General features: G+C 40.0%; 1 pseudogene; it reads left to right on the top strand.

Annotated features, from left to right (window-relative positions):
* Positions 1–3033: 3033 nt before the first annotated feature.
* Positions 3034–3795, top strand: LOC114227961 (40S ribosomal protein S24-like; annotated as a pseudogene).
* Positions 3796–14133: the final 10338 nt, after the last annotated feature.

Raw genomic sequence — 14133 nt, 5'->3', positions numbered from 1 at the left:
CCTGCCTGAGCGGCCCTGGAGCAGTCCAACTAGAACCGCAGTTCATCTGGTCAAGAACCACAGTTCATCTGGTCAAGCTGCTACATGCAAAAGCCGCTGCTTGGAGCCCGGGTGGGCCTGCAAAACGTGCGGGGCGGGTCCCAGGGCGGGGCGGGTTTCAGGGCGGGGTGGGGTCTCAGGGCGCCACCAGGCCATGGCGTGGCGAACCACAATGGCTGCAAGTCTGCTTTTTCTGCCTTCCACGTTTCTAAGCCCCCTCGTTCCGCACTCCAGCGCAGCAAACACTGATTGCTGGGCGCACCTCCGCAAGGAAGTTACTCCCACTCTCCAACACGAAGGCCGAGAGTCCAGCCTCTCCCTGCAAGCGTCTGGGTCTCCCTCGAGTCCCCAGAAGCTGGATTTCAGGGTGATGGGGAGCTAATCTCCCCTAGGGTTGGAAAAAAAAGCCGCACATCCCTTCCCCCGCCACCAGCCCGACCCACGCGCCTCCGCACCTCGCCCCTCCGCGTTTGCTCTTTCCTCTTCCCTCTTAGTTGTCAATCCACCATTCAGCCAGCTCTCCTGTGGTTCTGGGTGGCAGACGCTCTGTCCTCCAGTTGTATTTTTGAAATTGCTGTGCGCGGCGCAGTTCATTTGTTTAACTTTGCCGTCTTCTTGGTTCTCCTCTCTCAAAATGGCTAAAGGACTTGAATGTAAGACGGGAAATCCTAAGAATCCTCCAAGTCGGTGTCGGTGGCCTCCGGGGCCCCGAGGATCTCACTGGGCAGCTCGGCCAGGTTGGTGACGCGGATGAGCCCCTCCTGCAGAAAGATGGTCTCTTCCTTCACCGAGAGCCACTGCGCCGAGTCCGCGGCCGCCGCCACAGCAGCTGCCGCGGCCGCCGAAGAGCCCATGGCCCCGGCTGAGGTGCTGACTGAGAGGAGCAGCCGCCCGGCCTGGGGAGATGTGAGCAGGAGTCGCTGCGCTCACCAGTCCATCTTTTAGTTGTATTTCCAAAACTGCCATGTGAGGCAACCGATCAGCCGTTCAACTCCGCCGCCATCTTGGCTCTCTCTTGCTTCTCCTTTATTCCACATGGTTTCATAACTAACGTTTTCTTGGGATCAATCACAGAAAATATGGTTAAAATAACACCAGTAATGATATAATTATTTTGGAACTTGAATCTGTTAAAGGCTTACAACTTCCAGGGAAAGACTGGTAAACTGGTTAATTTTGGTCAATTTCAGCTCTTGGCACACTAGCAGCTACCCGTCTCCTACCCCCAGCTGCATAGCAGGCAGTGTTCCGCAGCTTTCACACAGTGTGGGAGCTAGGATGGTAAAAGGGACCCTGTCCTAACTATCAGGGATCTGTGCTTCCATCACTGATTGCTGCTTTTGATCACAAAGGTACAGGCAAAGAGGTTGGCAGCCATTGTTGTTGCACTTCTCCCCTTGTTGCAAGCCCCTCCTCTAGCTGAAGTGACTAGCAGGAGACTTAATGGCCTATGAGAAAAACAAGTTTACAACTCTGGCCTAGTCTTGACAAAGAGACAGCTGACAACAGTGAAAATAAGAAAAAGCAACAAAACTTCGGGGAGGAGTATCTGATTTTCAGTTAACACATTACTAGATGTGTTTTAAAAATCACAAGGCATACAAAGAAATAGGAACATGTGGCCCCATTCATATGGTCCATTAAGAAAAAGACTTCTGGATGGAATTGGAGAACATTATGCTAAGTGAAATAAGCCAGTCAATGAAAGAAAAATACCACATGATCTCACTCATTTAGGGATAGTAAAGATCATTATAAAGTGATGAACAAAAAGATAGATACAGAGACAGTAAAGCATCAAACAGACTTTCAAATTACAGGGGGAAAGTTAGGGAGAGGTGGGGGAGTTATGAAATCAAACGAAGGACTTGTATGCATGCATATAAGCATAAACAATGGACGCAAAACTCTGGGGGGGGGAGGGCATGTGTGGGTGTGGGGTGGGGGGGGTAATGGTAAGATATGTACACATATAATACCTCAATAAAAAAAAAAAAGAAAAAGACTTAATGACAAATATATTAGACAAAGATCTAAAACAATTGTCTTAACATTCAAGAACTAAAGGAAGATGTGGAGAAAGTCAAGAAAAGAATGTGTGAACAAAATGAAAATATCAGACCAAAAAAAAAAAAAAATCAAGAAGAAATTCTAGATCTGAAAACTACAATGAAAAATTTACTAGGATTGAAAGGCGGATTTGAACAATTAAAAGAATCAGTGAACTTGAAGATAAAACTATTGAAATTTTCAAGGCTGAGGAACAGAGAGAAAAAAGATTGAAGAAAAACTAATAGAGCTTAAAAGACCCATGGAACACAATCCAAAGGACCAATATACATATGGAAGTCCTAGAAAAAGGAAGAGGAAGAGAATATTTGAAGAAGTGGCTGAAAACTTATTAAATTTGATGAAAAATATAAATATAAACATACATGAAACTCACCAAACTCCAATTAAAATTTTAAAGGACCCACACCAAGAAACATAATCAAACTTTCAAAAGAGAGCAAGTCTTGAAAGCAGGAAGAGAGATGAATTATTACATACAGGGAATCCTCAATAAGATTGTCTTCAGATTTCTCATCAGAAACTTTGGAGACCAGAAGACTGGGCTAATATATTCAGAGTACTAAAACAAAACAACAAAATTCAGCCAAGACTTGTATATCCAGCAAAACTGTCCTTTATAGTGAGGGAGAAGTCAGGACTTTACCAGATAAAAAGTGAGGTAGTTCATGACCACTAGACATACCAGCAAGAACTGCTCACGGAGTACTGCATGGTGAAATAATTCATTCACCTTGACAGTGTCTCAAAGCCATGTAGACATATAAAGATCTAAATGAAAGTAGATGCATAGGCAATTACATAAGCTAGTATTATTGTAACAGTAGTTTATAACTGTACTTTTTTTCTACAATTTAAGAAACAAAGAAAAAATCAGTAATGTAAAAGCTAATATTACTATAACTTTGATTTGTAACTGCAAGTTTTGTTTTCTACATAATTTAGGAGACTAATGCATTTAGAAGAATTAGTTTATGTTTGTGGGTTCACTGTGGAAAGATGTAATTTTGTGACATCAACAACCAAAAGGGGATGAAACTCATATCATGAATGACACAGTAACTATCTGGACTAGGACGTTCATGACCAACAGACTACTTCAGCGGAAACAAATGGGCATTGATGTCCTTCACCCTGGAAAGGCAACAGTACCCAAGATAGAAATTTAGGGAAAACTAGCCCAGGTATATAAGACCACTCCAGATGTCATCTGTGTTTGGACTCAGAACCCATTTTGGTGGTGGCAAGACAACTGGTTTTGGCATGATTTATGATCCCTTGGATTATGCAAAGAAAAATGAACCCAAGCATAGACTTGCAAGACATGACCTGTATGGGAAGAAGACCTCAAGAAAACAGAAAGGAACTAAAAAACAGAATGAAGGAGTCCAGGGGGACTTCAATGGCCAACGTTGGTGCTGGCAAAGTGAGTTGGAGATGGGACAACAGACTGAGTAAAGATTCTTCAGTGACTTGATCTGGGGTGATTGTGCAGATTTTTCATGAGATTAATAAACTAAGAACTTTTATGTGAGAAAAACAAACAAAAGGGGTAGGGATGGAGCTATAAAGTTTTTGTTATTGAAGGTAAGCTGCTAGAAATTCAAATTAGATATTATAGTTTTAGGATGTTAAATGTAATTCTTATGGTAACCACAAAGAAAATAGCTATAGAATATATACAAAAGGAAATTAAAACATTTTACTACAAAAAAATTAACAAAAAAGACAGGAGTACAGAAAATAGGTGACAAAAAAGGTATATAGCATATAGAAAACAAAACACAGCAGAAGCTTGTCCCTTCTGACCAATAATCACCTTAAATGTAAATGTATTAAACTCTTCAATTAAAAGACAGAGACTGGCATAATGATCTAACAAAATACCATCGACAAGATATCCAAAGGCACAAATAGGTTGAAAGTGAAAGGATGGAGAAAGATATTCTTTAGAAATAGTCACCAAAAGGAAGCAGAAGTGATCATACTAATATCAGATAAAGTAGACTTAAAATAAAAAAAAGGTCACAAGAGACAAAGAAGGACCAAATATAGCAAGAAGATAAAACAGTTATAAATATTTATGCACCTAAAGACAGACCATATATATATATGCCTAATATGCAAATTGTCCCACAGGAGTTTGACCAGGAGGCCGATTGCTTGCTATGACATGCACTGACCACCAGGGGGCGGTGCAGAATGAAGGGAGGCCCCAGCCGGCAGCTGGCAGCCGGGGAAGGAAGGCCCTAGCTGGCAGCCAGAAGGTCCCGATCATCCCTGATCACTGGCCAGGCCTAGGGACCCTACCCATGCATGAATTTCGTCCACTGGGCCTCTAGTCAAAATATATTATGAAGCAAAAACTGACAGAATTGAAAGAGAAACAGTTCTACAATAATAATTGCCGACTTTAGTACCCCACTCACAACAATGGATAGAAGAAGCAGGCAGAAGATGAGAAAGAAAATAGGGAGCTTAACTTAAATGAACTAGATCTAACAGACACATACAGACATTCCACCCAACAGTAGCAGCATACACATTCTTTTCCAGTACACATGGGACATTTTCCAGGATAGACCATATGTTAGGTCACAAATTAAATCTCAGTAGCTTTGAAAAGAGATACACAAAGTATTTTCTCTGACAACATGAAGTTAGGAATAAATAAGACACACAATAGTGGAAATTATGCAACACATTTTATGGATCAAAGAAAAATCATAAGGGAAATTAGAAAAGACTTAGAGATAAATGAAAATGAAAACACAACAAACCAAAACTATGGGACATAGTGAAAGTACTGAGGGTGAAATTGTGTGTGTGTGTGTGTGTGTGTGTGTGTGTGTGTGTGTGTGTACTAGAGGCCTGGTGCATGAAAACTCGTACACTCGGGGGGATCCCTCAGCCTGGCCTGTGTCCTCTTGCAGTCCAGGAGCCCTAAGGGGATGTCCGACTGATGGATCGCCCCTCTGCCGCCGCTGGTTGCTGCCGCCCCCTGATCACCATCCCCTCCCTCTGCCCACTGGCATGTGCCTTGGCTGGCCTGGTGCCACCTGCTCACCAGACCCACCCCCTACCGACTGTTCCATTGTTCGGTCGATTTGCATATTATGCTTTTATTATGTAGAATATATATATATATATATATATATATATATATATATATATACACACACACACAATTATATTTAAAAAAAGAAAAATCTCAAATCAACAATTTAACTTTACCATCTAAGGAACTAGAAAACAAAGACAAACTAAACCCAAAGTCAGCAGAAAAAAAAATTAGAGCACATTAAAAAATTATTTCTAGGACAGTTGAGGGATTGGTGCCTGGGTGACATCTGAGACAATAGCTTATTCTGTACTAGAGACCCGGTGCACAAATTCGTGTACTAGTGGAGTCCCTCAGCCTGGCCTGTGGGATTGGGCCAAAACTGGCTCTCCAACATCCCCCAAGGGGTCCCAGGTTGCGAGAGGGCGCAGGCCAGGCTGAGGGACCCCACCGGTGCATGATCGGGGCTGGGGAGAGATGCTGGAGGTTGGCCAGCAGGGGAGAGAACGCGGGAGGGCTCCAGGGCATGTCCAGCCCATCTTGCTCAGTCCCGATCAACTGGACCCCAGCAGCAAGCTAACCTACTGGTTGGAGCATCTACCCCCTGGTGGTCAGTGCACATCATAGCGACTGGTCGACCAGTTGACTGTCTGCACCCTGGTGGTCGTGCATGTCATAGCAGCTGGTCGATTGTCTGCCCCCTGGTGGTCAATGCACGTCATAGTGAGTGGTTGAGTGGCCTTAGCATATCATTAGCATATTACGCTTTGATTGGTTGAATGGCTGACTGGTCGACCGGACACTTAGCATATTAGGCTTTTATTATATAGGATTCCTGTCCTTTTTTATGTAGACCACTCTTTATATCTTGCCTCTCTCCTTTCTCCTGTCATTTAATTCCTTCACTCAATATTATCAAGTACCTACTGTATTCTTGGTATTATTCTAGGGGCTAGAAATACAGTTCTCTGCTCTCTTGAAAACTTACCATCTTGTGAAGAATATAAGGAATAAACAATTTAGACATGGCCAGGTGACTCAGTTGTTTGGAGTATTGTCCCGTACACCAAAAGCTTGTGGGTTTGATCCCCAGTCAGAGTGCATATGGGAGGCAACCAGTCTATGTTTTTTCCTCCCTCTACGTTTCTCTCTCTCTTTCTCAAAATCAATGAAAACATATTATTTGTGAGGATTAAATAAATAAATAAACAAGTTAAGTGAAAATATTCACTATGAATAGGCCAAGACAGCACTGAGCGAGCAGTGCAATGTTGTACTGGAAGGTGAGGGAAGGCAGATCACATCTAGGGCAGATGAGACATGAACGATAAGAAAGAGCAAGCTGCCCTGGCTGGTTTGGCTCAGTGGATAGAGCGTCGGCCTGCAGACGGAAGGGTCCTGGGTTTGATTCCGGTCAGGGGCACATGCCTGGGTTGTGGGCTTGATCCCCAGTGGGGGGCGTGCAGGAGGCAGCCAATAAATTATTCTCTCTCATCTTTGATGTTTCTCTCCCTCTCCCTTTCTCTTTGAAATCAATAAAAATAAAAATATTAAAAAAAAGAAAGATCAAGCTGTTTTCCTACACCCTTTTCCTTCACTCTAGCCCATAGATTTAAAAAGATTAGAGCAGAGATAAACAGAATAGAGAACAAAAACAACAGAGAAAAATCAATGAAATGAAAAGTTGGTTCTTCAAAAAGATCAACAAAATGGACAAAACTTTAGCTAGATGGACTAAAAAAGAAAGACAACTCAAATGACTAAACTCAGAAATGAAAGTGGGGACATTACTACCTATTCTAAAGAAATAAAAAGGATCATAAGGGAGTACTGTGAGCAATTACATGCCAACAAATTGGATAAGCTAGATGAAAGGGACAAATTCCTGGAAACATAAAACCTACCAAGATTAAATCGTGAAGAAATAGACAAATTAAATAGACCTATAACTAGTAAGGAGATTGAATCAGTAACCAAAAATCTTCCAAGAAAGGCCCTGGAGCTGATGGCTTCACTGGTGAATTCTACCAAACATTTAATACCAATCCTTCTCGAACTTTTCCAAAAAATTGAAGAGGAGGGAACACTTTCTGACTTATTCTCTGAGGTCAGCATAACCCTAACTAAAGCCAGAAAAGACACTATGACCAAAGAAAAGGACAGGCCAATATCCCTTATGAACATTGATGCAAAAATTCTTAATAAAATATGAGCAATCAGAATTCAGCAGCATATTCAAAAGAACTGTACCCCATGACCAAGCGGGATTTATTACTGGAATGCAAGGTGGTTCAACATACAAAATCTGTCCATGTACTACGCCCCATCAACAAAACAAAGAAAACCCCCACATGGTCATCTTAATTGATGCAGAAAAAGCATTTGACACCCTTTCATGATAAAAAACACTCAACAAAATAGGAATTGAAGACAACTACCTCCACATAAGAGCCATAATACAGCAAGCATAATCTATATATATATATATAAAAAGCCAGCAACTGGAATGCTGTAATGACCAGAACATAGTTTCCCAAAGTCTTTGGTAAATTAAAACTTTGGAGTTTGCTGAATTAAATGAAAAAATATTAAATATCTAGGTATTTTGAAATGACAGATACTGAAATATTAATTAGTCTGAGTTTGCCTCATATGAAAAATCTAAAGAATAGATTTGAATCTATTAATTGAATGTCTTGTATTTTATTTGAAATATCTCTTGAAATATGGGTATATTACTAATCTGAGAAATGCTAAGTATTTAACTTGCCACCTAAAATTTGAGGCTTCTAAAAGTTAAAAGTTCAAACTAAGTTGGGAGAAATTATATACTTGTGATAATAGAATACATGAAGTATAGAAATTCGTTTTTGAGAAATATAATTCTTGCTTTTTCTCTGAAAAATTAGTAGCTCAAAATATATTATAGTCTTTATGTGTATGTGTGTCTGTGTACTATGTGTGGTAAAATTTCAACCTAGGATATAATATTTTATTGGATGCCTTTTATTTATTTTTCTTGTCTGATTGCTTGGCCAAGGCTTCCAAAAGTATGCTGAAAAAAAGTACTAAAGTGAACATCTTTGTCTTGTTCCTGATCCTAAGGAAAATGCTTTTAGCTTTTCATAGTGGAGTATGTTGTTAGCTATGGATTTATCATACATGGCCTTTATTATATTGAGGTATGTTCCCTCTATTCATACTTTGCTGAGAATTTTTATCATAATGGGTGATAGATTTTGTCATATGCTTTTTCTGCATCTAATTATATAATTATATACTTTTTGTTTTTCATTTTGTTTATGTGATGTATCATGTTAAATGATTTATAGATATTGAATCAAACTTGCATCCCAAGAATAAGTCCCACTTGATAATGGTGTATGATCTTTTAAATATATTTATGAATTTGGTTGCTAATATATATATTTTTAAAATACATTTTTATTGATTTCAGAGAGGAAGGGAGAGAGAGAGATAGAAATATCAATGATGAAATAACAATGATAGGCTGCCTCCTGCATGCCCCCCACTGGGGATCAAGCCCCCAACCTGGGCATGTGCCCTTGACTGGAATCGAACCTGGGACCCTTAAGTCTGCAAGCCGATGCTCTATCCACTGAGCCAGACCAGCTAGGGCTGGTTGCTAACATTTTGTTGAGAATTTTTGCATCTATGCTCATCAGGAATATTGGCCTATAATTTTCCTCCTCCCTCCTCCTCCTCCTCCTCTTCTTCTTCTTCTTCTTCTTCTTTCTTCTTCTTCCTCGTGTGTTGATCTGATTTTGGAATCAGGGTAATGGCCTCATACAATACGCCTGACTAGAAACCATCCCTCTTCTTGAATTTTTTTGGAATAGTTTGAAAAGGATAGGTATTTATTCTTCTATGAATGTTTGGTAAAATTCACCTGTGAAGTTATCTGGTTTAGGATTTTTGCCTGTTGAAAGTGTTGTGATTATAGCCCTGGCCAGTGGTTCTCAGTGGTTAGAGTTCTGGACCACACACTGTAGGGACACAGGTTTGATTTCCCATCAAGGGCATGTAACTGGATTGCAGGTTCGATCCCCAAGGGCATGTGCAGGAGGCAACCAATCAATGTGTCTCTCTCACATTGATGCCTCTCTCTCTCTCTCTCTCTCTCTCTCTCTCTCTCCTCTCTCTCTCCCTCTCTCTCCCTCTCTCTACCCCTTCCATGCTTCCATGCTCTCTAAAAATCATTGGAAACAATACCTTTGCATGAAGAGTAACAAAACAAAAAAAAGAGAAAGTGTTGTGGTTACTGATTCAATTTTGTTAGTAGTTATCTATCTGTTCAGATAATCTGTCTCCTTTTGACTCAGTCTTGGAAGATTGTATGCTTCCAGGAATTATTCATTTCTTCATTGTTTAATTTGTTAGCATATAATTGTTCATAGTATTTAAAAATTATTTTTTTTTATTTCTGTGGTGTCAGTTGTTACTTCTCTTTCATTTGTGATTATATTTATTTTGACCCTTCTCTTTTTTCTTGATGAGTCTTGGTTAAAGTTTTATCAATTTTGTTTATCATTTCAAAGAAACAGCTCTTGGTTTCATTAATCTTTCGTATTGCTTTTTAGACTCTTTCATTTGTTTCCATTCTGATCTTTATTATTTCCTTCCTTCTACTCACTTTGGCTTTTGTTTACATTTATTTTTCTAGTTCCTTTAGATGTAAGGTTAGGTTGTTTATTTGAGACTTTTTTTCCTTGAGGTAGGCCTATATTGCATGAATTTCTCTCTTAGAACTTCTTTGGCCATGTCCCATAGATCTGAGGTTGTTGTGATATCATTTGCATTTGTGTCTTTTGCAAGGCATCTTTTTTTTTTTAATATATTTTATTGATTTTTCACAGAGAGGAAGGGAGAGGGATAGAAAGCTAGAAACATCGATGAGAGAGAAACATCGACCAGCTGCCTCCTGCACATCTCCCACTGGGGATGTGCCCGCAACCAATGTACATGCCCTTGACCGGAATCGAACCTGGGACCTTTCAGTCCGCAGACCGACGCTCTATCCACTGAGCCAAACCGGTTTCGGCCGCATCTTTTGATCTCATTGTTGACCCATTCATTGTTTAGTAATATGTTATTTGGCCTCCATTTTTTTGGTATGTTTTCAGTTTTCTTCTTCTTTTTTTATATTTTATTGATTTTTTACAGAGAGGAAGGGAGAGGGATAGAGAGTTAGAGAGTTAGAAACATCTATGAGAGAGAAACATCAATCAGCTGCCTCCTGCACACCCCCTAGTGGGGATGTGCCCGCAACCAAGATACAAGCCCTTGACCAGAATCAAACCTGGGACACTTCAGTCCACAGGCCGACGCTCTATCCACTGAGCCAAACCAGCTAGGGCATCAGTTTTCTTCTTGTAACTAATTTCTAGTTCCATACACTGTGATGAGAGAAGATGTTTGACTTGATTTCAATCTTCTTAAATTTATTGAGACTTATTTTGTGGCATAACAGCTTGGAAAATTTGTCATGTGAGCTCTAAAAAATGTATATTCTTTGGCTTTGGGGTGAAATGCTCTAAAAATATCCATTAAATCTATCTAGTCTAATGTGTCATTTAAGGCCTATATTGTCTTGTTTATTTTCTCTCTGGATGATCTATCCTTTGATGTCAATGATGTCAAGTACCCTTTAATTACTATATGGTTGTTGACCTCTCCCTTTATGTCTGTCAATACTTGCTTTATATATGTAGGTGCTCTATGTTGGATGAGTAAATGTTTACAAGGGTTATAGCCTCTTGTTAGATTGATCCATTTATCATTATGAAATGTCCTTTTTGGTTTCTTTCAAGTCTATTTTGTCTGATATAAGAATTGCTACCCCAGCTTTTGTGTGTGTGTGTGTGTGTGTGTGCGCGCGCGTGAAATGTCTTTTCCATCCCTGTGTGTCTTCCAACCAGAAATGGATCTCTTGTAGACAGCTTGTGCATGGGTTTTGTTTTCTTATCTAGTCAGCCACCCTGTGTCCTTTGATTGGTGCATTTAATCCATATACACAGGTATGTAGTTATTGTCAGATTTATATTCTTTCCCACCCCCATTCTTTTTAAAGAAGATCCTTTAACATTTCTTGTAATACTGGTGGTGATAATGAGCTCATTTTTTAAAGAGTTTTCTAAACCTTGTTATTTTAAATGTTACATGCAATAAACATTAATATCTCAAGAAAAACTATTTTAAATGTTACATGCAATAAACACCAATTATTCAAGAAAAATGATCTTACATATAATATCACATGCAATAAACATTAATATTTCAAAAATAAAAGGATTTTAAGTATAATATTACCAAAACTGTATGATATCACAAAAATTGTATAGTATGATATCACAAAAATTGTAGGAAATATTAAAAATCTGTAAATAGCAGGATTACTTCTAGTATATTCTCCCCCCGCTCTATTTTTGTTCATCAGTTTATGTTGTTCATTATATTCTACAAACGAGTGAGATCATACGATATTTATCTTTCTCCAACTGGGTAATTTCACTTAGCATGATGCTTTTAGTCTATTTTGTCAGATATAGGTATTGCTACTCCAGCTTTTTTTTCTTTTCCATTTGCATGTAAAATTTTTTTCCATCCCTTCACTTTCATCCTTTGTGTGTCCTTTGTTTTGAGGTGGGTCTCTTGTAGACAGCATAGAGTTGGGTCAGGTTTTTGTATCCATTCAGCTACCCAACACCTTTTGATTGAAACATTTAATCCATTTACACTTAGGGTTATTAATGAGAGGTACTTATTTATAGCTGTTTTAATCCTGTATGGCTAGCTTTCTCTCTCTGTTTCTTCTTCTCAGCAATTCCTTTTGCATTTCTTGTCATGCTTGCTTGGTGGTGATGAACTCCTTTAGCCTTTTTTTTTTGGTCTGGGAAGCTCTTTATTTCACTGTCTATTTTGAATGACAGCCTTGCTGGATATAGTAATCTTGGTCTCAGATCCTTGCTTTCCATTCCCTTGAGTAGTACTTCATGTCATTCCTTTCTGGCCTGTAGAGTGTGTGATGAGAAATCAGGTGTCAGCCTTATGGGAACTCCTTTGTAGGTAACAGGTTGCTTTTCTCTTGCTGCCTTTAAGATTGTCTTTAAAAACAAGAAAAAAAAAGATTGTCTTTAATTTTTGGTATTTTAATTATGATGTGTCTGGGCATGGGTCTGTTTGGGTTCTTCTTGTTTGGGGTTCTCTGTGCCTCCTGAACTTGTGTGACTTTTTCCTTTACCAGGTTAGGGAAGTTTTCTACCATTATTTCTTCAAACATCTTCTCATTCCATTTCTTCCTTTCTGCCTCTTCTGGCACACCTACTATTCTAATATTGTTACATTTCACATTGTCCCACAGCTCCCTTAAGATGTCCTCCTGTTCTTTAATTGTTTTTTTTTCTTTTTGGTTCTCTAATTGAGTGATATTTTCAAGTCTGTCTTCCAATTCACTGATTAGATCCTCAGCTTCCCCTAATCTCCTGTGTATTCCTTCCAATGTGTTCTTTATTTGTGTTATATCATTCTTTATCTCAGACTGTTCTTTTTTCATAGTTACTATATCTTTTTTTCATACTGTGGAGCATTTTTAACATCATTACTCTGAACTCTGTTTCAGATAAATTTCTTACCTCTGCTTCATTTATCTCTTCTGGAGAATTTGCTAGTTCTTTCACTTGGGGGTTGTTTCTTTGTTTCCTCATTTTGGTTGTCTGTTTGGGTTTGTGACTATGTTTTAGGTAGATCCTCTATACCTCTCAATCTCTAGTGCAGGACAGTGTTAAAGGCTTTTTCTGACTAATTGGATCAAGCAAAGACTCAAAGCCTCCAGAGACTGCATCTGTCTACAGACTAGTTTACAGTGATGGCGAACCTATGACACGCGTAGCCATTTCTGATGACACGCGGCCGCTGAGGCAGCTGCATGCCGAGGATGAAACATTTGCTGCTCCTGAGGATGAAACATTTGTGAAATAATGTTTTTTCCTCAAAGTGACACACTACCCGAGTTATGCTCAGTTTTTTGGCAAAATTTGACACACCAAGCTCAAAAGGTTGCCCATCACTGGACTATAGGATTCTGACTTGAATTGTCCCCAGGCAATCGTCCTCAGGTGTGGTGAGTTTTTTCAACTGCCTGGAGCAGTTGCTTCTGCCTGGAGGCTAATTGTTACTTTTAATCTCTTAAGTGGCCTCAGGGAAAGGTGTTTTCCAATAGGGTGTGTCGACTGTCTTCCCCCAGGCAAGACAGATGCCTATGTGGGAAAGATGTCCTCCACTGCATGAGGAAATGACTCAGCCCAGGAAACTTGGGGTGTCTGCCTTCTGAGCTCTATTCCCCGAGTCCCCAGTCCTGGGTTCTGCTCTCACAGCTCCACTCCACTTCACCCTCCCTCTGCCAGGGCACAAAATGGGTGGCTCCACAGGGAATTTTTGTGCCTTGGCCCTTTAAGAGAGTGCCCAAACTTTCAGCTGCCACTCTCTGGCAGACAGCACCCCACTGCTTTTCACAGCTAGATGTTACGTGGGTTACCCTCCTCCGTTTGGTGTTCTCTGCTGGGGGGCCCAGCTTCGGGATTAGATCCTAGAGTTCTCAGTGGCACCCACCACAGCTGAGATATCTCTCCGGGACTTCAGTTGCCGTCTGTGGGTGCCTGGCCAGCCCTTTGTGTCTCTGCCCCTCCTACCAGTCTCTGTGCGGTCTCCACCTTCGGTCCTTGGGTTCTCTCCTGTGAGTTTTCAGTTGATTATTCAGGAAGCCTTTCCATATTTCAGTTGTAATTCCAGCTTGTTCCTGCTTGGGAGCATGTCCATGCAGCATCCTCCTACTCTGCCGCCATTTTAAATCCGATAATGAGCTCATTTAACTTTTTATTCTCTTGTAAACCTTTCAGCTATCCTTTTATTTTATTTTTTTATTATTTTTTAAAATTTCTTTATTA

The sequence above is a fragment of the Eptesicus fuscus genome, chromosome 20 (genome assembly GCF_027574615.1).
Source record: "Eptesicus fuscus isolate TK198812 chromosome 20, DD_ASM_mEF_20220401, whole genome shotgun sequence".
In the NCBI taxonomy this organism is placed as follows: Eukaryota; Metazoa; Chordata; class Mammalia; order Chiroptera; family Vespertilionidae; genus Eptesicus; species Eptesicus fuscus.
This window is presented reverse-complemented; position numbering and strand designations above follow the sequence as displayed.